Below are 25,195 nucleotides of genomic sequence, written 5' to 3'. Positions count from 1 at the left end.
AAAGCCTTGAATGGAAGATTCTAATTGCGACTACGAACCACAACATCATCTGAGTTTGGTTCATCGATATTGTAATTTGCACTCCATGGAGGAACGGTTGCACATTCTAACATCCATGATGGATCTTTTGATGGTGTAACTGGAGAGGATGAAACGCACGTAACCTGTGAAGTGCAGAAATTGATTCCCTTACCGCAGATAAGGTTTCAAAATAGTGTGTACAAGATGCCAAGGCTGGAAGTGCCGCGCCAGTGCAATTTTGCATTGTGCAAAAACGCTCTACGCGCCGTGCATTTTTAGTGTGCCACGGTCTATCCCAATGCGCCGCGCCACACACAAAAATTCGGTCCTAGCTACAAAATGCAGTTTAGCCCTCTCACCTGCTCAAGTCGATTTCAACTGATCTTCTTGGATGCAAATGGATGTAAAAATAATGGAATTGCCTTATAAAATTGAGAACTTGATTTTTTGCTTCATACAAACCCATTTATGTAATGTTTTGGTCTCGGCTCCTTTCACATTTTAAAATAAACTTTGTTTCTTCTGACTTTGAATGAGGACTTCTTGGTTGATTTTGCAGGGGTGACTGATGTTGGATTTCGGCAAAAGATCAGGAGAAGCTGCATGTGAACATCTTCAACTGAAAAATCTATGGCAATTATTTCAAAAGACGAAAAGACGACTTTTTCTTCAAAACAGGGTTTTGAAGAAAAGTCATAGTCTAGCAATATGACGTTGAGATTTCTGGAATAAACACTGATTTAAAACTTCCCTCTGACCTGCTGGCAAAAAAAAACCCTAGACCTAAAAGACCTAAAAATCTTAAATAACTTTTTGCTGACCAAGATATTAGAACAAGACTGCAAATGACTTAAAATTGATTTAATAAATTTCGATGAACAGACCTGAACCAACAGGTACGAATCATGAGGGGTAATGACTCACAAGACCTTTCCATCAGATTATGGCATGCCCCTAGTGGAATGCAACTGAGTGAAACGAGCGAGACACCTAAAAATGAAATGCAAAAAGAGTATTGATCACTGAGGGAGGGATGACCATACCGACTCTAACATTGGCCCCAATGGAGATGGTAGCTCCCTGGAGGTGCCAAGAACAACAGATCTTTGGGAGAGCAGACAGTGCCTTCGTCCATTGGGCTATGTCATCCATTATTTTGACAAACCAACATGACTCAATTTATTGACTAGGACTTTGACTCAAACTAACTCGCTGCAAACTGAAATGATTGAAAAAATTTGACTCTAACAGACTAACTCAAAATATTAAGACCCGAACTTAAAACTTAAAGGTTGGTGGTAGTACATGACCACCTGTGTTTCTTACAAGACAATATACGATCAAACTATATCAAAATGCCAATGCAACCAATCAAGCAGATGCCTTCTTGACTAATTCTCCTGATCAGATCTTCTGGTCAACAATAGATACTTGTAACTGGGCATCCAAAAACATAATCGACCATGATCTTCTTCATCACTGAATACTGCAATCATCACCTTCACTGCTGGCTGTAACAGATTTGCCAGAGGATCTTGAAAAACATTAAGAGTTACCTCTTGCCGAATGAGCAAGGTGTCTTTCTCCTTTGATGCTGATCTCTTTTCATAAACAAGAGTATGTTCCTGGTCTTCAAAAAATTTTGAACAAGTAGATGAGTAGATTTCCTCTTCAAAGAACATTTCAAAACATAAGACATATGAAGAAGAAACTGAAAGGGAATCCTGAATGTTCTGATCTTCTGTAGTCTGAATATATTGTTGGTCATATGATATGACTGCCAGATTCTCATTGCATTCATCAATCATAAGAAAAGAAACTTCAGATGTTTCTGAAACCCAACACTAACATTTCTATCATCTACCATAAATTCATCCAGTGGAATTTTTTCACTTACTTGAGCAAATATCTCCTCTTGTTTTTCATGAACTGACTGGATTACTTCTTTATGAAGGCTTTGTTCTGATGAGATGAGAGCAGTTAGGTCTGTAACTCTGTCTTCTTCATTCCGAATGATTTCAGCAGCAGAATTCTCCTTCATGGGATTCAGTACACGGCATTCTTGGTCATCACTATCTGCATTTGGATCTGAAATGGCTGACTTAACGTTATCACATTCTAAAATTGAAACTTGACTTCCTTGCGTGTTGTCTTCTTCTAGGGATAGAACTGAAACGAAACTTTCTCTTTCATCACTTTCAGCCATATGGACATCTTCAACCTAATGATCTATAAAGCTGCTTACAAGACTGTCATCATTTTCAGAAGAGGAAGAAGTTCCACCATCACCTTCTTGACCATGTGCACACTACAGATCTGCGTTAACTTGATCTCTAACATGACCATGCAAGAGTTGATCTATCTCATCTTCAGACAGAGGAGATAATACTTTTTGTTTTCTTCTGCTCAAACAATGATTGTCTTCATTAATTTCAAGTGAAGGTGTATACAAATTTTCCTCATACTGCTGATCCATTTCATGTAATTCCTGTTGACTGTCAAGATGCAAAATTCCTTCATCTTCCATCATACTAAGATCTTGATCCTGCTGCAAATTTTCCTGATCATCTTGATGCTGCTGAAATGGATTTTCATACAGGGCTTCCATGATCTCATCATCCATGAAATTATCATCTTCATAATATTTCTCAAGGCTTTCAATAAAAGTAGAAGCATGTTTGCAACAGTCATGAACTAGATTTAACAATGGATAAGAGTCTTTATACCTCTCAAAGAACATAGCATGAAAATCCTTTAAACAGTAAAAACAAGCAGGCGACAAACTTTCATACCAAGATTGGGCTTCACCTTCCAGAGTGGCCAGGAATATCTTCATCAAGCAATCTTCAGGAAAATCAACCTTCAACTTGCGAATATGCATGTTATATCTAACCAGACATAAAGCAACGTCCTTCCTACCATCATCTTTAAACATAGGCAAATTCCTTGACCAATCTACCTTCGGAATTTTATTTGGAAAACCTGGAATGTGATCTCGGCTCATAGGAGCGTATCTTCTTGCAACCCGTTCCATCTTGAAATCTTAAAATTATTGATCTTCCTACAGTGGAGTCACCATGAAGCATTAATTGTTGGATTCTTCAGTGAATGGAGTCGCAAGGTGAATGATTTCAGCCTTGCTATGTCTGATCGTTGTCCACCATCAACAATTAGATCTGAGCTTGATGCATGTACTGGGGCAATTAACAAGTTAGATGTCACGATTACAAGCTAGACCGGAGATTGACCGAAGCAGCGTTTATCTACTTCCGCTAATGCAAAGAAAAAGCGTTTCGAAGGCTACCTGGTGTAACTTCAGGCTCCGTCTGTAGCTTATAAAACAAATGACATCAACAAGCAAACCATTTTGATCCCTAGTACGGTCGCCACTATGTTAGCACCTAGATTTGCCTCAGGCTGAAAAGGCAAGCTTCTAGGTTCAACATCAAACCACGCTCAGCCTCGTAGCTAGCCCTACGAGGACAGGAGAGGGCTCTCTCCGGGTCAACTCAGTAAAAATACTCAATAGGGTCTGAGATGACTTAAAATGAGAACTGATTTTAGGCTAGTAAATAGATATGAAAGAGAGGTAATTGATTGAATGACTGAATTTTCTGGGCTGTATGTGACCAAAGGACAGCAGTAGCTGAGAAATTAAATCAAAGATACAGATTATTTCGTGAGGCAAGATAGGCATGAGGTTTCGCAATCAAACTGAAATGATATGGAGTGGACAGACTGTTGAGAAGCTGAAAAGGGCATATATAATGGATCCTTTTCAGACAGAAGAAGACACACTGAGGATGAATGTTTTTCCCAGGCAGAGCAATAAACTGAATTCTACCTTTCTTACTTAAAAACATTCAGCTGGAAACGATTATGAATGAACTGAAAACATAAAAATTTACTCATGAAACAGTAAGAAGAACATATGCTAAACTCACATCACATGGATCTCAGGAATCAGAGTTGCATCATTTCATTAAAATCTCTGCCAAAACTGTACAATGAAAACGCTGGGTTTGTCCTCCACACTGCTCCCAGAAATTTCAACCCTTTACAAATGCTTTACAATACAATAAATAAGCTCCACTATGAGAAAACAAATTGATCCAAATGGGGAGCTGTTACAACTGAAATTATAAAAATAGAGAAAGAGTCATCCATCCGTTCTAAAGACAGAACAACGTTACATTTTTTTAGTTGAAAATATCTGATGACCAATAAAAAGGTGTAGCGTGGATCCCATTAAATCGTGGCTAAAGACAAAAAAGGCAATCCGTTTCCTATCTTTCTGCATCTGTAGATATCTCCATTTTATATTTAGTTTTTTGTTTTATATTTAGTTTTTTTTTTTTTTTATCTTTGACTTTCCACTTTATATTTACCTTTTGAATCTGGGTCGATTTTTCACTGCTAACCTATTGTTTTTCTTGCTCCTATCCCTTGACTCTATTTTCTTTGGCATTTCATCCCCTGAAATTTCAGGTGCACCGGTGACATTTTCTTGGGTTGCAGTCTTTTTGCTTCACGGGTTTCCAACAATTTGAATTCTCTTTCCATCATATGGATGCGTTCCACTTCAGTCATCTTAGCAATTTGATGCTAATATTCGGAAGGTGGTTCAAGAAGCAAGTAATTTTTTTTGAACAAATACAACAGGAACACCTGGAACCTGCCAGAACTTTTAGCGGAGACCACCATCCTGAGTTGCAACGAAGAAGTGCTCTGGATTATCTGCACCAACAATAGCCTCAAGGCACTCTGCAACACTTTTAAGTGACTCATGATTGCACCTTGTTGTCGTGAGTCTATGAATTGCCAACACGGTTCCAGAAAATGACTCTCGCAGCATTTTCAGCTCCTCAATGACACATCTTGTGACAAAAAGCCTAACATGTCCACCCAAAAGGCCAAAGAGAGCCTCATTGACTGCACCGAGACGAGATTCCAGCATATGGTGAATGAATGTGCCATCGCATAATGCTTTGTATGGCTCCCTGAATGCAAAGCAGGCTTTGTAAAACCTCACAGTTCTCTGGTTTTGCTTCTGCTTCTTTACCCTCATCTTTCATCAAAAGCTACCATGCAAACTAGCTTTCAAACTCGTTATGATAAATCTATATGTCTTCTTCAAAAAATCAAGACTGAATGGAAGTAAAAAAAATAAATAATGCCTTCTTTGAAAAATCGCCCCTGAATCATGCCTATGTTTGCAAAAGGGATATACATGGGCGCCTCAAGATTATAGTGACTTAGCAATCAGAATCAACCTTGTGCCATAAAAGTATAGATCCGACTCCACCATATTATGTGTAGCGTTTGAAAATGGCCAAGATAAACGCCTTTGCTCCAGACCATCATGATCAAACTACCCAGCATCAGAAAACGTTCCAAAATCAGAGCCTTGAATGGAAGATTCTAATTGCGACTACGAACCACAACATCATCTGAGTTTGGTTCATCGATATTGTAATTTGCACTCCATGGAGGAACGGTTGCACATTCTAACATCCATGATGGATCTTTTGATGGTGTAACCGGAGAGGATGAAACGCACGTAACCTGTGAAGTGCAGCAATTGATTCCCTTACTGCAGATAAGGTTTCAAAATAGTGTGTACAGGACGCCAAGGCAACTGGAATGCGCAGCATTTTCCCCAGATAGACGGTGGATCCTTAAAATTCTGACACATCCTTATCAATACGAAGAAATCGATCAAATTTGGAAATTAGAAAGAAATGGCAAAAATTAGTGTTTTCGGGCCTGTGCGTCGCGCCCCAGCCCAACGCGCCGCGCAAGCTGGATGCGCTGCGCCAGTGCAATTTTGCACTGTGCAAAAACGCTCTACGCACTGCGCACTTTCAGTGTGCCACGGTCTATCCCAATGCGCCGCGCCACACACAAACATTCAGTCTTAGCTCCAAAATACAAGTTTAGCCCTCTCACCTGCTCAAGTCGATTTCAACTGATCTTCTTGGATGCAAATGGATGTAAAAATAATGGAATTTCCTTATAAAATTGAGAACTTGATTTTTTGCTTCATACAAACCCATTTATGTAATGTTTTGGTCTCGGCTCCTTTCACATTTTAAAATAAACTTTGTTTCTTCTGACTTTGAATGAGGACTTCTTGGTTGATTTTGCAGGGGTGACTGATGTTGGATTTCTGCAAAAGATCAGGAGAAGATGCATGTGAACATTTTTCAACTGAAAAATCTATGGCAATTATTTGAAAAGACAAAAAGACGATTTTTTCTTCAAAACAGGGTTTTGAAGAAAAGTCATAGTCTAGCAATATGACGTTGAGATTTATGGAATAAACACTGATTTAAAACTTCGCTCTGACCTGCTGGCAAAAAAAAACCCTAGACCTAAAAGACCTAAAAATCTTAAATAACTTTTTGCTGACCAAGATATTAGAACAGGACTGCAAATGACTTAAAATTGATTTAACAAATTTCAATGAACAGACCTGAACCAACAGGTACAAATCATGAGGCGTAATGACTCACAAGACCTTTCCGTCAGATTATGGCATGCCCCTAGTGGAATGCAACTGAGTGAAACGAGCGAGACACCTAAAAATGAAATGCACAAAGAGTTTTGATCTTTGACGGAGGGATGACCAGACCGACTCTAACAGACACGGAGAGGAGAACGAAGACAGAGAAAGCGAGAGTGAAGAAAAGACAGTAAAGCAAGAAGCAGAAACAGAGAGCCGAGCTGACCTAAGGCAGCATCGAGCAAACATAAAGCTTGAGAGGTTCAAGCCATCCCTAAGAGGATCTGTCGGGAATTGAGCACCACATTAGGCTCCTTCCATTAAAGACCAGAGAGGTCAAGATTTGGTAAGGACAGAGTCTGTGCACTCTAGTGGCTTGGGGGATCCAAGAACCACCCTACCAAACATTATTCTGTTTCAGGAGACTCAAATTGAGCTCCTCATTGTAAATCTCTGCTTTAAAGACACAATAAAAGAAGGCCACCATTGAAAGCTGGATCGGAGATGTAGCCCTGGAGAATAGGGTGAACTCCTTATTAATTTGTTGTGTTCTTGTATTTTCTTACTGTGTTTCTCTTGCTGTTTTCCATTTTCCAGTGTCTATGTATTTTGCAATATGATCGATCTGTTGCCTAAAATAACATAGACACACACCAACACATGAGTCTGTAATACCTTTGTTCAATAATTATTTAACTGAGATCACTCAAGGGTGATTTTCAGATCAAGTGGTATCAGAGCTTAGGCTGTTAAGGTTAGACAAGATTGTGTAGATCAAAGCTCAAGTTAGGAGAAGGAGAGTTGGTTGAAACTAATCCTGAAATTGGGAGAGTCTATCCTCAGAAGACAATGTCAGAAGAAGGTTCTGTAGGACCAAACCCTCAATTCATAGACAGTTTCCTAGCCATAAAGTCCATGGTAGAGGAAATGTATAGGGACTTTAGAAAACATAAGGAGGAAGATTCATTAGGCTTCAAGCAAGACAAAGGAGAAGATGAGTCTCACTTCCATGACCACTCAAAAGGAAAATGGAAAGAGGAAAGCTTTCTCACACCTCCTAACAACCCTGAACACAAAAAGAAAGCATCTTTGATCAAACTAGATGTTAAATTTGATCTACCTATATATGATGGAGAGTTGAATGCAGAAAAGTTGGACAATTGGATTAGAAAAATTGATGTTTATTGTAGAGTACAGAACATTGATTCAGACAAGAGAAAGATTCAGCTGGCAAGCCTACACCTTGGAGGCACTGCTTTGGTTTGGTGGGAAGGTAGGACCCAAGCTGACATGAAAAGGCATGGTAAGACCATCTCTGTCTAGAGTGAATTTGTTTCTGCAATCAAAAAGCAGTTCTACCCATTGGCCTACATGTAGCAAGCCATGATGAGTTGGAAAAATCTTCGACAGTTGAAAGGGCAAAGTGTGCAAGGGTACATTCAAGAATTTAGAAAGAGAGCATTGATTCTAGGAATCTCGTTAGACTCACTAGAGACTCTGTTGAAGTAAATTGGTGGCCTACACAGCTACATGAGGCATACCATCCTTATGTTTAATCCCACTAGTATAGATGAGGTATCTGAACAAGCTACTCATCTAGAAGCTAGAGGAAAGAATGGAAATCAAAAAATTTGGGGATCATCCCAACCCACTTCAAGCAAGAATAAAGAGAAAAGAAAGAAAAAATGGAAAGCAAGGAAGGCTAACACTGCACAAAAGAGAAAGGCTTCATGCACCCACTGCAAAAAGGATGGGCATGATGACAAGCATTGTTGGATTCTGCATCCAGAGCTGAGACCTAAGAAGTTCGAGGGCAAGAATAAGAAGACTTCTGTAGCTATTCAGAAAGATTTGGGGTCAGACTTGGGAGATGAAACAACCATTGCAACCATAGGTATAAAAGGTAAGAGTTCTGAAGCATCTACTAGTAATTCTGCACAATCTACTATTGATGAAGAAAATGAGAGAGAAAGAAATGAGCTTTTCCATATTCGAGTTATTTCCAAACATCAAAAGATTGATACTTTGTACAAGTAAATTTAATTTCTGAAGCAATTGTAAAGAAGTTGGGATTAGTAACTACACCTCACAAGAAACCATACCCATTAGGATGGCTGAATGATAAAGCACAACTACAAGTGATTAGACAGTGCAAACTCAAGTTTTCTTTTGGGTCAACATTTGTAGATGAGGTTGAGTTAGACATAATTCCTTTGGATATATGTGGAATTGTTTTAGGAAGTCCATACTTATATGACAGAAAAACCATTTTCTATAGAGCTGAGAACAAGTATCTACTTGTTAAAGATGGAATCGAATACTTTGTAAGAGCTCATAAGCTCAAGAATAATTATGCTCTCATAAACTCAGGGCAGATGAAAAGAATGATAAATTCGTGCAAACAATTCTTACTAATGGTTGTAAAGGAAAAGAAACCTGAAAAAACCAATGTATTTGAGGGTTGTAATGCTAAACAGCAAGCTGATTTAGAAAAGGTTGTTTCAGAGTATGATCTCTTGTTTCAAGAACCTAAAGGTCTACCACCCAAAAAGGAAATAGTACATGAAATTATTTTGCAGCAAGATGCCCCTTTGCCTAACATTGGAATGTACAGGTTGTCTGCTTTAGAGAATGTTGAAATCAAGAAGTAGGTGCAGGAGTTGCTCGAGAAAGGGTTCATCAGACCTAGCACATCAGCATGTGGGTCACCAATCGTTTTGATGAGAAAGAAAGATGGCTCGTGGAGAATGTGCATTGATTACCGAGCACTGAATAATATAACAATAAAAAATCATTATCCCTTTCCTCACATAGATGATCTTCTAGATCAATTGAAAGAAGCTGTTTATTTTTCCAAGCTAGACTTGCAAAATGGATACCATCAGGTCAGAGTTGCAGAACAAGATGCATGGAAGACTACTTTCAAAACAAAGCAGGGATTGTATGAGTGGCTGGCTATGCCTTTTGGCTTAACTAATGCTCTTGCTAATTTCATGAGATTAATGAATAATGTACTCAGGGTTTTTCTTGATGATTTTGTTATTGTATATCTGGATGACATTCTGATTTTTAGCAAAACATGGGAAGAACACTTAAAGCATGTTAAGCAGACACTAGATGTTTTGAAAAGAGAAAAACTTTATGTTAAACTCTCAAAATGTGAATTTGGAAAAACATCTCTGAATTATTTGGGTCATATAAACAATGTAAACTTTGAAACGGGAACTATAAACTCAAAACGGGAACTCTGGCCAAAAAACCCCCAAAAAACATCAAAAACAGTGCTAAAAACGAAAAGTGTGTATACTAGAACGATGTTTTTATTTTTTAAGCGTTAATTTTGAACATGTTTTAAAAATGGCAGTAACTACGAACTTTACTATGAAATTTTCGTGCAAAATATAGCTTCAAAATGAAAGTGATGATACTGGAATAATGATTTTTTTTTTTAGGGTCAATTTTCAACATTTTTAAAAAATGCTAATAAAACCAAATTTTTATGTGTCAAACAAAGTTGTTTATGAGGAAAAAAAACACATTAATGTTTTTGGTAGAATATCATTTTTCTTTCCTAAGTATAAATTTAACATGTTTTCAACCATAACATGCTAGGGTGGGCGCCACAGCGCGACTCGTCCCCTACCTCTAACCCCCCTCTCGACACCCTTACTACCTTCACCCACAACCCACACCCCTGGCCCCTTTAATCCCTACCAACCCAACCCAACGCCTGCCCGAGCGCCCTCACCCTTCCCCCTGCCCGGCCCGGGCGCCCTCTCAACCCCCACCCCCCCAACCCTCCCAACACCCCCCCCCCCCGCCCGCCGGCCGGGGCGCCTTGCAACCCTCCCCGCCTGGGCGCCCACACAACCCCCCGTGCCCAAACCCTCTCAACGCCCCCCTCCCCTGGCCCAGGCGCCCTCACCCGCCCCCAGAACCGACCCCCCACCCGGCCCCGGCGCCCTCACCCGCCCCCCGGCCCTGGTGCCCTCACCCACCCTCACCCGCCGACCCACCCGGCCTGGGCACCCTGCCAACCCCCCCCCGCCCGGGCGCCCACACAACCGCCCGCGCCCCAACCCTCTCAACCCCCCCTCCCACCAGCGCGGGCGCCCACAACCGCCCCCCCACCCAGCCCCGGCGCCCTCACCCACCCCCGGGCCCGGGCGCCCTCACCCACCTTCACCCACCTGCCCGCCCGGCCCGGGCACCCTCACCCGCCTGCCCGCCAGGCCCGGGTACCCTCACCCACCCCCTCGCCCGACGCCCTCACCCGCCCCCCCACCCGGGCGCACTCACCGGCCCGAGCGCCCTCATCCGTCGAGCCCGGGCGCCCCCACCCGCTTGGCGCCCTCACCCGCCCGCCCCCCCCCGCGTGCCCTCACCCGCCTGGCACCCGACTACCAGCCTGGGCGCCCTGACCCACCCTGCCTCGGCCGCGCCCCCGCCTGGCAGGCGGCAGGGCGATTCCCGGAATCGCCCTGTCGCTTGTCGGGGGGCGGAGCGAGCCGCCCGGTAGGCGGCAGGGCGATTCCGGGAATCGCCCTGCCGCCTGCCGGGCGGGGGCGCGGGCTGCCCGAGTGACGCCTGGCTCCGCCGCGCAGCGGCGCGACCCGGGCGACCTACGCCCCCGCCAGGCAGGCGGCAGGGCGATTCCGGGAATCGCCCTGCCGAATGTCGGGCGCGGGCGCGGGCTGCCCGGGTGGCGCCTGCCTCGGTCGCGCCACCAGGGCGGCCCGCGGCCCCTCCCGGCAGGCGACAGGGCGATTCCGGGAATCGCCCGGGCGAGCGGGTGAGGGCGCCTGGGCGGGCGGGCGAGCGCGCCGGGCGGGTGGGCGGGCGAGCGCGCCAGGGTGGGTGAGGTGGGTGAGGGCACCGGGCGGGCGAACGGGAGAGGGCGCCCAGGCGGGTGAGGGAGCCGGGCGGGCGGGCGAGGGCGCCCGGGCGGGTGAGGTGGGTGAGGGCGCTGGGCGGGCGAGGGCGCGGCCGGGCGGGCGGGTGAGGGCGCCCGGGCGATTCTCGGAATCGCCCTGCGCCGGGCAGGCAAGGGTGATTCCCGGAATCGCCCTGCGCCGGGCAGGCAAGGGCGCCCAGGTGGGTGAGCCGGGTGAGGGTGTCGGGTGGGCGGGCGAGGGCGTCGGGAGGGCGGGCGGGCGAAGGCGCCCGGGCGGGTGAGGCGGGTGAGGGCGCCGGGCGGGCGAGGGCACGGGCGGGCGGGCGGGTGAGGGCGCCCGGGCGGGTGAGGCCGATTATGGGAATCGCCCGGGCGCACTCACCCGCCTGCCCGCTCGGCGCCCTCGCCCGCCAGGCGCCCTCACCCGCCCGCCCGCCGGGCTGGTGAGGCGGGTGAGGGCGCCGGGCGGGCGAGGGCAGGGGCGGGCGGGCGGGTGAGGGCGATTCCGGGAATCGCCCGGGCGCCCTCACCCGCCCGCCCGCCCGGCGCCCTCGCCCGCTCGGCGCCCTCACCCGCCTCACCCGCCCGGGCGCCCTCGCCCGCCCGCCCGGCACCCTCACCCACCTCACCCGCCCGGCGCCCTCACCCGCCTCACCCGCCCGGGCGCCCTCGCCCGGGCGCCCGGCACCCTCACCCACCTCACCCGCCCAGCGCCCTCACCCGCCTCACCCGCCCGGGCGCCCTCGCCCGCCCGCTCGGCACCCTCACCCACCTCACCCGCCCGCCCGCCCGGCGCCCTAGCCCGCCCGACGCCCTCACCCGCCTCACCCACCGGGCGGGTGAGGGCGCCCGGGCGATTCCCGGAATCGCCCTGCCGCCCAGGCGATTCCCGGAATCGCCCTGCCGCCCGGGCGATTCCCGGCGGGTGAGGCGGGTGAGGGCGCCGGGCGGGCGAGGGCGCTGGGCGGGCGGGCGGGTGAGGGCGCCCGGGCGATTCCGGGAATCGCCCGGGCGGCAAGGCGATTTCGAGAATCGCCCGGGCGCCCTCACCCGCCCGCCCGCCCGGCGCCCTCACGGGCGGGCGGGCGGGCGGGCGGGTGAGGGCAATGGGTGGGCGGGCGGGTGAGGGCCCCCGGGCGATTCCTGGAATCGCCCTGCCGCCCGCCCGCCCATGCCCTCGTCCGCCCGGCGCCCTCACCCGCCTCACCTGCCCGTGCCCTTGCCCGCCCGGCGGGTGAGGCGGGTGAGGGCGCCCGGGCGATTCCGGGAATCGCCCGGGCGCCCTCATCCGCCCGCCCGCCCAGCGCCATCACCCGCCCGCCCGCCGGGCGGGTGAGGCGGGTGAGGGCGCCGGGCGGACGAGGGCACGGGTGGGCGGGCGGGTGAGGGCGCCCGGGCGATTCCGGGAATCGCCCGGGCGCCCTCACCCGCCCGCCCGCCCGGCGCCCTCGCCCGCCCGGCGCCCTCACTCGCCCGCCCGCATGGCACCCTCGCCCGCCCGGCGCCCTCACCCGCCTCACCCGCCCGGGCGCCCTCGCCCGCCCGCCCGGCACCCTCACCCACCTCACCCGCCCGGGCGCCCTTGCCCGCCCGCCCGCTCGGCGCCCTCACCCTCCTCACCCGCCCTCGCCCGCCCTCGCCCGCCCGCCCGGCACCCTCACCCGCCTCACCCGCCCGTGTGCCTTCACCCGCCCGACACCCTCACTCGCCTCACCCGCCCTCGCCCGCCCGGCGCCCTCGCCCGCCCGCCTCGCCCGCCCACCCTCGCCCGCCCTCGCATGCCCGGCGCCCTCGCCCGCCCGCCCTCACCCACCCTCGCCCGCCCACCCTCGCCTGCCCGCCCGCCGCCATTACTCGCCACACCCGCCTGCCCGGCGCCCTCACCAGCCTCACCCGCCCGCCCGCCCCGGCGCCCTCACCCGCCCGCCCGACGCCCTCACCCGCTTGCCCGCCAGGTGCCCTGACCCGCCTGCCCCCCCGCACGGGCGCCCTGACCTGCCGGCCCCCCCGGCCTCCTTCACCCACCCTGCCTCGGCCGCACCCCCCCCGGCAGGCGGCAGGGCGATTCCGGCAATCGCCCGGGCGGCCCTCACCCGCCCGCCCGCCCGACGTCCTCACCCGCCTTGCCCCCCCAGGCGCCCTCGTCCGCCCGCCCGTCTGGCGCCCTTGCACGCCCGACACCCTCACCCACCTCACCCGCCCGGGCGCCCTCGCCCGCCCGCCCGCCCGGCACCCTCACCCGCCTCACCTGCCCGCCCGCCCTCGCTTGCCTGCCCGCTCGGCGCCCTCGCCCGCTTGCCCCGCGCCCTCACCCGCCCAGGCGCCCTAGCCCGCCCGCCCGACGCCCTCACCCGCCTCACCCGCCCGGGCACCCCCGCCCGCCCGCCCCGGCGCCCTCACCCGGCTGCCCGCTCGCCCGGCGGCCTCACCCACCTCACCCGCTCGGCGCCCTAACCCGCCCACCCCCCTGCCCGGGCGCCCTGACCCACCCTCCCCCCCCCCCGGGGCGCCCTCACCCACCCTGCCTCGTCCACGCCACCCGGGCGGCCCCCGGCCCGGCCCGGCAAGCGGCAGGGCGATTCTGGTAATTGCCCTGCCGCCTGTCGGGCGGGGGCGCGGGCCACCCGGGTGGCGCCTGCCTCGGCCGCGCCACCCGGGTAGCCCACGCCCCCGCCTGGCAGGGCGCCAGGTGAGGGCGGGCGGGTGAGGGCGCCGGGCAGGGGGCGGGTGAGGGCGCGCGGGTTGGGCGGGTGAGGGCGCCCAGGCCGGGTGGGGGAGCGGGTGAGGGTGGGTGAGGGCGCCCGGGCCGGGGGGCGGGTGAGGGTGCTGGGTCTGGGTGGGGGGGCGGTTGGTGGGGCGGGTGAGGGCTCCCGAGCCGGGGGTGGTTGAGAGGGTTGGGGCGCGGGGGTTTGTGTGGGCTCCCGGGCGGGTGGGGTTGGCAGGGTGCCCGAGCCGGGGTGGGGGGCGGGTGAGGGTGGGTGAGGGCGACGGGGTAGGGTGGGGTGTCAGTTGGGGGGGCGGGTGAGGGCGCCCGGGCCGGTGGAGGGGGGGGGTTGAGAGGGTTGGGGCGCCGGGGGTTGTGTGCAAGATTCGCAGACATCAAAGACCCATTAGAAGAGGAAAATGAGCAAAAGGAAACAGAAAATATTGTGGAAGAAGGCAATGATGAAACTCTAGAGGACGAAGAGTTTGGATTACGTGACATTGTTGATTAAATTTAAGTTATGCTTGTAAATCAAGCTTTGCAATGTTTTGACTTTGACATTTTATGAGAAGAATAAACACTCAATTAGGGTTGTTATACGTTCAATATCTGTAATATGTGATTTTCGCATTGATTTTTAAGTTAATCATTATTTTTTGAAAAAAAAAGTGATTATTATTATTTTTTTGACATGAAATTCATAAAAAAAGCTATTATTTAACCATTTTTAGTTAAAATTATCATATAAAAATTGCGATTTTGACATGTCAATTCTAGCAAAAAATTATCAAAACGTGTAGTTTTTTAGTTATATTTATGTTAAAAATGGTTATTTTTATGTCCATTGTTAAAAAATATTGTTTTTTAGAAACAATTATTTCATGTGGATTGAAAAATTAATTAAGGATGTATAAATATGTAGAATATCGAAAATTCTAAATATCGACCTCCTAATTTAAAAATGCAAAACAATAAAAACCTCACTAAAAAAAAGTTAAAATTAAAATAAAAAACAAGAAAATGTGAAGAAAACGACCACTTCAAAAATGATCAAATTTAGAAAATAATTATTTACATTTTATACATTAGAAAATTTAAAGCCAAAAAACAGGTCTTTTAAAAAAAGGGGGTGATGCAGAATACTCACTTTTTTAAATCAGCATGAAAATCACTATGATTCTAAAACGTAATGTACATAAAAAAATTAAAGTGCCAAAAACTATGCTCTAAGAAAAACATGTTTGTTCTGCATCACCCCTTTTCAAAATCAGGTCACTTTTTTGCTATCTCTACGAAATGGGTAACAGTATCAGTTCCCGTTTCAAAGTTTACATTGTTTATAGTAGGGGGTGGTAAATTGAAGATAGACCCCTCTAAGGTGGCAGTCATTGTAAACTGGCCAAAACCCAAATCTACTACAGAAGTTAGAAGCTTCTTAGGAGCAGCACAATATTGGAGGAAGTTCATTTCTAACTTTTCCTTAATTGTAGCTCCCTTACATGCTTTAACAAGATTGAACAAGGCGTTTCCTTGGGGAGGCAAACAACAGAAAGCCTTCGACACCTTGAAAGAAAACATTAGTACAACACCTGTACTAGCACTGCTTGATCTTCAAAGACCATTTGAAATCCAAATAAATGCCAATGACTATGCCATGGGAGCAGTGTTGACACAACATGGTAAACCCATATGTTATCATTCTAAGACTTTTAATCCTGTAGTAGTTAACTATCCTACATATGATAAAGAATCGTATGCATTAGTACAGAGTGTGAAAAAGTGGAAACATTACTTAATGGGCAAAGAGATAGTAATACATACTGATCATCAACCACTTCAATATCTACACTCCAAACTAAGTTGCAGCAATCAAGACACTATAGATGGATGGGTTTTCTACAACAGTGTCATTTAGTCATCAGATATAGAAAGGGCATACACAATAAAGTTGCAGACATGTTATCTAGACCCATTATAAATGCATCTACTATACTTAAGCATAATTCTGTGCTACATGAAAGCTACATTGAACAATATGCTCAAGATATAGACTTTAAAGATGTATATGCAACTTTAAGTCAAGGAAAACGAGTAGAAGAACTGGATTATCATGTAAATGACTGACTCTTATACCATTGTGGGAAGTTATGCATTCCACAAACTGAAAGAGTAAAGATAATTCGAGAAGCAAACACTTCTCTAATATCAGTTCACTTTGGGGTAAGTAAAACAGTTGCACAACTCCAAAGATTTTGTTATTGGCCAACAATGAATGAGACAGTTTCTAGATATGTAAGAGGGTGTACTATGTGTGCTAAAAGCAAGCCCAACAATAGAAAACTAGGCTTGTACACTTCATTACTAGTTCCTTCTCACCCTTGGGAAAGTGTTTCCATGGATTTTGTTGGAGGACTGCCTAAATCTAGGAAAGGTCATGATTATATATATGTTGTTGTGGATAGGTTCAGCAAAATGTGTATTTTAATACCTTGCAATAAACAGATTACAGCTAAACAAATTGCAAAATTGTTCTTAGAACATGTATAGGTTCATTTTGGATTACCCACTTCCATTGTATTTGATCGAGACACCCAATTTGTGGGGAAGTTTTGGTCAAGTCTGTGGGAACTGATGGACACCAAACTGAAGAAAAGCACAACTTTTCATCCACAAACCGATGGCCAGACAGAAGTAGTTAAAAGGATAATGATCCAATTACTCAGAGGATATTGTAGCAAACATCCTAAGCTTTGGGATGAACATTTGTGTTATGTGCAACATGCTTACAATAGAGCAAAACATTCTTCTACACAAAGATCTCCTTTTGAGACATTTTTGGTTTCACACCAAGGTCTCCGTTGGATTTTGTCTTTGGTAAAGACACCACAGTTGAGGGACACAGTGATGTGGACAGGGAAACTAGGTTCATTGAACAAATCCAAGAGATCCACCGGGCAGTACAGGAACAGCTGGAAAAGAGCCAAGCCAAATACAAGGCAAGACATGACAAGCATAGGATGGAGCATAGTTTCCAAGTTGGTGACCAAGTCTGGCTGTATATCAGCAAGGACATGATGTAAGTTGAAGGTAAGAAGCTAAAGCCTATTAGGTATGGACCTTTCCAGATACTTGAGAAAATTGGTGAGAATGCTTTTTGCCTTGATTTACCAACTTACATGCACATCTACTCAGTCATAAATGTGGATTGCTTAAGATTGTTTGAACCCTCACTAATTGAGAATCCCAAAGAGTAGAGTCAATTACCTTCTATTGATGACCTGCTACCTGAATATCTTAATGAATTGTAGGAAGACACAATTCTGGATAGGAAGGTGAGGATGACACGCAGAGGGGATGTTGAGTACCTGAAAATTGGGCTCAAGGGTTCAAAGCCTAGCAATGCAAAGTGGATTGATATTGGACAAGTGAGACAGTTGAACCCTCACTTAATCAATGCTTGAAAACCAACTTTTGTTGGTCCAAAAGCTTCTTCAATGGGAAGGCCATGATTCGAATTGGATCCATGAAAAATTATCAAAGTGCTGTGACTGTATCAAAACAGGACAGACTTCAAATTATGAACATAGAGCGATCAGGAAGACCTCTGGATAGTGGCAGTTTGTAGCCAGCAAGGAACAACGAGGACCTCAGTCAAAGTGTGCTGACCAAGGCCCATGGAGATCGTGCAGGAGGCAAAACTGGCACTTGGGAAGATCGGATCGGGAAAAGGAGGCCATTTCTGACGTAATCACGCATCGCTGGGCAAAACCCCTCGAGAAGGAAAGGCCCCGAGTGCTCGGTCGCATGGAAGCCGGGAAAACTGTGGGGAAAGCGCTAAGGCGAAAGGTGGGTCTCGCGCTCCAAAATTGGCAGTATATCAGGGGCATCCTTGGGCGGTAAGCGGATTTGCAGAAAAACAAGCGATTCCATTCAACGCCTGATGTGTGGCAGGCGGAGGAGAGAGAAAACTTCCGCTCATCGCACGCTAATGGTCGAGAAAGTCAACCGCGGGAAATGAGCGAATATCGTAGGATCTGGGGGCTCCATATCTGATGGCGGAGATTGCGCCCGATGGAGGAACTGGATTTCATAGGGGATTGAGCCGCTGCATAAAGAAATTTTGAAGTCTGATTTGATGCTGAGATGGTGGATGAGTCATATCACAATGTAACTGGAAAACCAAACTGACGAGGAAGAGCTGGCACAGTTCGCGAAAGGACAAGTGGCCACTCCCTATGAGCCGCTGGCGATGACGCAGAGACAACGAACTCCAAGTGAGTAGCAGCAGGCTATCCGACAAGGGTGGAAGAGGAAGTGAGCAGTTAGGGATAGATTGGCTTTAAGCCATGAACAGACACAGAACAGAGGACACAGAGAGGAGAATGAAGACAGAGAAAGTGAGAGTGAAGAAAAGACAGTAAAGCAAGAAGTAGAAACAGAGAGCCGAGCTGACCTAAGGCAGCATCGAGCAAACAAAAATCTTGAGAGGTTCAAGCCATCCTGAGAGGATCTGTATGGAATTGAGCACCACATTGGGCCCCTTCCATTAAAGACCAGAGAGGTCAATATTTGGTAAGGACAGAGTCTGTGCACTCTAGTGGCTTGGGGAATCCAAGAGCCACCCTACCAAACATTATTCTGTTTCAGGAGACTCAAATTGAGCTCCTCATTGTAAATCTTTGCTTTAAAGACACAATAAAAGAAGGCCACCATTGAAAGCTGGACTGGAGATGTAGCCCTGGAGAATAGGGTGAACTCCTTATTAATTCGTTGTGTTCTTGTATTTGCTTACTGTGTTTCTCTTGTTGTTTTCCATTTTCCTGTGTCTGTGTATTTTGCAATCTGATCGATCTGTTGCCTAAAATAACATAGACACACACTAGTACATGAGTCTGTAATACCTTTGTTCAATAATTATTTAACTGAGATCCCTCAAGGGTGATTTTCAGATCAATTGCATGGTGGGACAATATTCAGACTCTACATTCCCTTAGACTGGAGATGTTGTATGTCCTCATACACTTCTTCCTTATCATTCACTTGTGCCTCTTGCTTATCATCTCCATGTTTCACTGTTTTCTTCTTTTTGGCAGTGATCGACATTCTAGGATTTCTCATGAGAATTTTGTACTTTAAACTGATAATCTCTCTCTGCATAATTCTGTTTTCTTTCTTTAGCTTTTTTTTTTCTTATACCACAAGCTTAGATGAAGGATCAGATTGTCACTCTTTGCAATTTGGATCTCACTCTGTGTCTTCAATGCTTGATTCTCATTTTTGAGATACCGGTTCAATGTTTCTAGTTCAAAGATCTCCTACTTTAAGATGTTTGAGGCTGATTGTTCATTTACCTGATTGCTCCCTTCTCTAGGGCTCTGAATTGTTTCCTTTGTTGTTGTCTCTTTCCTCTCCAGTGACTCTATATAGTCATATATTTCCTGTTGAGCGGGGTCAATACCCAGACTATGCACTGGGCTTCTTAAAGGTGAGCTGTATGGTTGTGGTGATGATCTTGGTGACCCTGTTGGAGAATTTCCAGGGCTTTCAATTGGCTCATCCCCTATTGGCTCATTCTCTGTTGGCTCATTTTCAGTTGGCTCCTTTTCATTTGGCTCATTTTCCTCAAGATTAATGTATTTTGTAGTTTTTGAGGTTGTTTGTGGGATTGTGCTCAACCTTGTGCTCCTCCTTAATCCCAGGGTTTGTATTTTCTGCACTTTCCTCCTTTTATTCTTTGATTTTTCTTCTAGAGGAGGGGTCTTAGTTTGTGAGAATTCTTCTTTACTTGGGCTGGATTTCTTTCTTCTAGGGTTTCCCCTCTTCATTCTCTGCAAAATATTTACTATAGGCAACTCTTCTTCTGATACTTTTGTCTGAGTTTGAGGTGCCTGTTCCTTTATCACTTCTATGGTTCTCTTCCTCCCTCTAAGGGCCCTGCTGCTACTTGCTTTTTCTGGGGATTTTTCTTCAAAGTGGTTCCTTACTAGGAAACTCTCCCAGTTATCCCCTATACTTTGGAGATGAAATTCAACCAATATTTTTATTAGGCCATGATGATACATGGTGTTTTCTATACATTGAATTTTCTTTTGAACATTTGTAGACATTTTCTTGAGGCTATTTAAGAGGAAATAAGGGAGGTTCATTTGATGATCCTTAAGGAAGTGCATCATCATCTGTTACACAAAAAAATCGTCACCATGATTATTTGCAGTTAGTATGGGTCTATCATCACTTGTATTGTCCTCCTAAGCAAGTCTCAGACCTCAGCTCTTCAAGTCAAGCTTTGAAAATGAGAGAAAGACATTAAAAATCAATAAAACTCTGGTTCTGCACTTTCTCTCACTGTTACCTGCGGTCCCGCACCTTCTATTTACAAGCTGCGGACCTGCCCGCTCTGTCCCTAAAGGTGTGGGTGCGGACCCCTGTGAAAGTCAAAAAGGCGCAAATTTATTTTAAAAAACTCACTTTGGGTTAATTCTAGATGATTCTAGAAGGAATTTTGACGTGGATTTTCCGCTCTTAGGTGGTTCATGCATCCCAAAAGAGAAGGAGCTAATCCCTTGATGAGAGGAGCTATCCCTTTGAAGGAGGGCTTTATCCCTTTGAAGGAGTACCTAGTAACTTCCCTCCATTGCACTATAAATTCAGGCATTGGGCTGGTTGCTAGGGAGGTTAGAAGCTGAACATTTTTTAGGGTAAATGCTGGTGAAATTAATACTTCCTAGTTGAGCTTGAGAGGAGAGATCACATAACTTTTTGGCTTCATTGGGAAGAGAGTGAAACTTGTCAAAGTAGAGGAGACTTCTTGCTGGACCCTGGGAGGAGCTTGTACAGCATCAAGGCACAGGTTGTAAAGTTCTTCTTCTTTTGAATTTTTACAATCAAACTCATTTTTCTCAACAAGTATATTATGTTATTTGTTTCATGAACTCCTTGACTTTCATGTTAAATATGTTTTATGATATTGGCTTTTCAGGTGCTATTTAATTTGTTTGCCTGTTTGTGTTTGCAGATTCGCGACAAAGGAGCTCATTTGGATCGAAGGAGCGAAGGCTTCCACAAAATCGCATTGGACCTAAGGTAGGCCCTAAAACACTTGTTTGCCTTTGTTTATAAAAGCGTATTTAGAGAAAGATAGTGTCTGATTGGTTTGCTTGTCATTAGGTCTTCTTTAGATTCTAGGAAGGTCTATCTTGTCCGCAAGATCGACTTATTCCATGTGACAAAATGGCGATTCCACTGGGGATCAAACCCAGAATCTCTGATTTTATACTTTTTTGGGCTTGGGAGACACAAATTTACGAAAAAGGTCAACCCTGGAGTCTTCTTAAGTTTTTTCAGACTCTCTAAAATTGAAAAACACCGAGTTTCTCCTATACTAGACTCGTTAAAATTTCACAGTAAAGGACCTGTTCCATTAAAAACAGGAACGAACCACTCCTTCTTAGGGTTCGGATTTAAACTAAGTTGGACTCATCCAAAGGATGAGCTTATAATCAAGCAAATGTTATCCTCCTCAAGCTTGTCAAAAATAAAGAGGTACTTGCCAGAAATGGTGGGGGAAAAGAGAGAAAAATGAGCCTGTTTGTCATACTTTGTAACCAATCTTGAACACGACACTTTTATTCACCTGGGTTGGGAAATCCTTTACCTAACAGTTGATCAAACCATATTGAAAGTCTTCAGCCGGTTTTTGGGTATTAACTTTGGGTCAATTGTCACCAAGCCATTTGTTGTGTTGTTATGTGTTCAAGAGGTCACTGCCAATAAGCCATTCATCTGCAAAATATCTGTCATCCATCTTGACCATCCCTGAGTCAGTCCTTGCAACTAAATTTCTTCAATTTGATCTATGATTTCGTGTTGTGGGCTTGCCTGCGACGGATCGCTTTCTATCGACTTCAGCTCATTATCTAGAAAGGTGATCTAGAAATCGTCAGTACCTTGGATCTGCATGCCTCAATGGCAGGTTTCTCACCTTTGACGACAGGTTGCATCATTGACCTTCGATCAAAGGATTCTGTGACATGTTCGACATCAACACATTTATTCACATCTCATGGATTGTACTGGGTACTTTGAGAGCCATTGACATCACTGGTGGTTTCTCTCACACTTGTTAATAGTTTACATCATTGACTGGTAATCAAGTGGTTTCTACCATGTTCGACTTCAACACATTTATTCGCATGGATAGAATCGTACTATGTCGAGAAGTAGAAATGAGGACCCTGGATCTAGTTTCCACAATCCAAGCTGTGAGGAATTCTATATTCATTATATAATGGACTATTCATAAACAGATGGCTGCGTCCATAATGTGTCCACATGAGTCTATACTTGTGATGTTTTACAAGATCATTCCTATATCAGAGCAGTAGTTAGTTTTCTAAGTCAGTTTTGATGTAAGTATGGGAATGCCTACCTCAGCAATGATATGATCTCATATATATATCTTGCATTGAATGTTTTTACAGGTTCCAACCGGGCTCTCCACAAGATGATCCTCGAAATGATAAAGTACTTCACTCTTCCTAAATGATAAATGAAATCCTCATCTACTACAGACTTCGCACTTTAGGGGGCAATCTGTTACACAAAAATATCATCACCATGATTATTTGCAGTCAGTATGGGTCTATCATCACTTGTACTGTCCTCCTAAGCAAGTCTCAGACCTCAGCTCTTCAAGTCAAGCTTTGAAAATGAGAGAAAGACATTAAAAATCAATAAAACTCTGGTTCCGCATAATGCTTTGTATGGCTCCCTGAATGCAAAGCAAGCTTTGTAAAACCTCTGAAAACCAAACTCTGACAGGATCTGACGAAGCCACAAGGCTTCCTTACTAGCTTCTACGGCACCACGATATTCTACTTCTGCTGAAGAAAGAGAAATGGCAACTTGTTTCTTGCAAGCCCATGTAATAGGTCCTCAACCAAGAGTGAACACATAACCTGCAGTAGACTTCCGATCATCAAGGTCACTAGCCCAATCGGAATCAGTGAAACCAACCAATAGAGGAGCTGCTTCGGCACTGTAATGAATCCCAAACTGAACTGTACCTCGAACATAACGAAGTATTCTTTTAGCTGCTTTCCAATGACTTTCATGTGGGTTTTGCATAAACCGAGCAACAAGGCCAACGAAAAAGGAAAGGTCAGGACGAGTATGGGTTAGATACAAAATTTTTCCTACAAGTTAACGGTATAAGGTAGCATCAACTTCAGGAGAAGTACAAGTGACTGAAAGCTTGACTCCAGACTGAAAGGGAGAAGGGGCTGGCTTACAGTCTTCCATGTGAAAATGGCGTAGAATATCACAGGCATACTTGGACTGAGAAAGGGAAATACCTTCCTTGGATTGCAAGACTTGAAGACCGAGAAAATAATGTAAGTGTCCTAAGTCTGTCATTTCAAACTTCCTTTTAAGGCTAGACTTCACATGGTTTATAAGGTTGGGATCACTACCAATCAGGATAAGATCATCAACATAAAGAACAAGAATGATAAGAGACTTGCCCACTTTCTTGGTGTAGACAGTATTGTCAGAATGACACCTAGAGAAGCCAGATTCTAAAAGAAAGTTATCCATTTTGGCATACCAAGCTCGAGGAGCTTGCTTGAGACCATAAAGGGATTTCTTAAGCCGACATACAAGGCTGGAGTCTGTTTGTATAAAGCCAATAGGTTGTTCCATATAGATTTCTTCATGCAAGTCCCCATGCAAGAAGGCGGATTTAACATCCATCTGATGGACTTCCCATTTGAAAGAAGCAGCAAGGAAAGAACAAGGCGGATAAAGTTCATTCTGGCAACAGGGGAGAAGGTTTCAGTGTAGTCAATGCCTTCAACTTGTGAAAAACCCTTAGCAACAAGATGAGCTTTATGTTTATCAACTTTCCCATCTGGTCCATACTTGGTTCTATAAACCCATTTGCATCTAACAAGTTTTCGTCCCTTTGGTAGAGGAACAAGATCCCATGTACCATTTGCCAATAATGAATGATATTCTTCATTCATAGCTGCTTCCCAATCTGGATGGCTTGAAGCTTCTGCAAAGGTGTCAGGATCATAATTCGCTGAAGCTTGAGCCAGTAAAGAAGAGGCTCTCTCGAACTGAGAATGTGTACGTCGCTGATCTGTAGGATCACCGGCAAGATCACCTGCTGCATCCCAAGTAGCACGAACCCATTTTGGAAGCTGAGGAGCTGAAGGAGGATCCTGAGAAGGTGGGGGAGGATTTTCATCCTCGCTTTCATCATCTGAAGAAGAAATATTTTCAAAAGTAGAAGAGATAGGGAGAGGTGGCACATCCACCGAACTAGGCTCGCAAGCCGATATATTTTCATCAAACTTTACATCTCTTCGAATGATAACATTTTTGGACTTAAGTGGAATAAGTCTATATCCTTTGACATCTTCAGAATATCCAACAAAAATACATTTTTCACTCTTTGGTTCTAAAGCTTTATGTTTCTCATCTGGAATATGGGCCCATGCTTCACTTCCAAAAACATGAAAGTGACTTACATCTGGTTTGTTTGAGCTCGATGCTTCTTCTGGAGTGATATTCTTTAAAACCTTAGTAGGAGTGCGATTTATTATGTAATTTGCACAGTTAATTGCTTCTTCCCAATAATTAAGACTAAGTCCTTTAGATTGAAGCATACAATTAGCCATTTCCTTTAAGGTGCGATTCTTCCTTTGAGCTACACCATTTTGTTGTGGAGTATATGGAACAGTATGTTGCATTTGAATTCCATTCTCAGTGCAAAAGTTGATGAATGTGTTTTTAACATATTCTCCGCCATTATCAGATCTTAGCTTAAGAATTTGATGTCCAGATTGTTTTTCAACAAAGGCCTTAAAGGCCAATAACATGTTAAATACTTCACTCTTGAGTTTTAAGAAGTATACCCAAGTGCGTCTGGAGAAATCATGAATGAAAGTTAAGAAATACTTGTAGCCAGAGAATGAAGCAACTGGAAGTGGACCACATAAATCACTATGCAAGAGCTGTAGAGGGGCTGAGGCGTGCCAAGAGGTACGTTTTTCAAAACTGTCCCGAT

General features: G+C 46.1%; 1 pseudogene; it reads right to left on the bottom strand.

Moving 5' to 3' along the window:
- Positions 1-4,405: 4,405 nt before the first annotated feature.
- Positions 4,406-5,089, bottom strand: LOC149211032 (uncharacterized; annotated as a pseudogene).
- Between the last annotated feature and the right edge of the window lie 20,106 nt (positions 5,090-25,195).

The sequence above is a fragment of the Pinus tabuliformis genome, chromosome 1_2 (genome assembly GCF_031772625.1).
Source record: "Pinus tabuliformis cultivar Carrire ecotype Pingquan chromosome 1_2, CPIR1, whole genome shotgun sequence".
Classification (NCBI taxonomy): domain Eukaryota; kingdom Viridiplantae; phylum Streptophyta; class Pinopsida; order Pinales; family Pinaceae; genus Pinus; species Pinus tabuliformis.
Note: the sequence above shows the minus strand (reverse complement) of the source record. Positions and strands in the feature narration are given on the sequence as shown.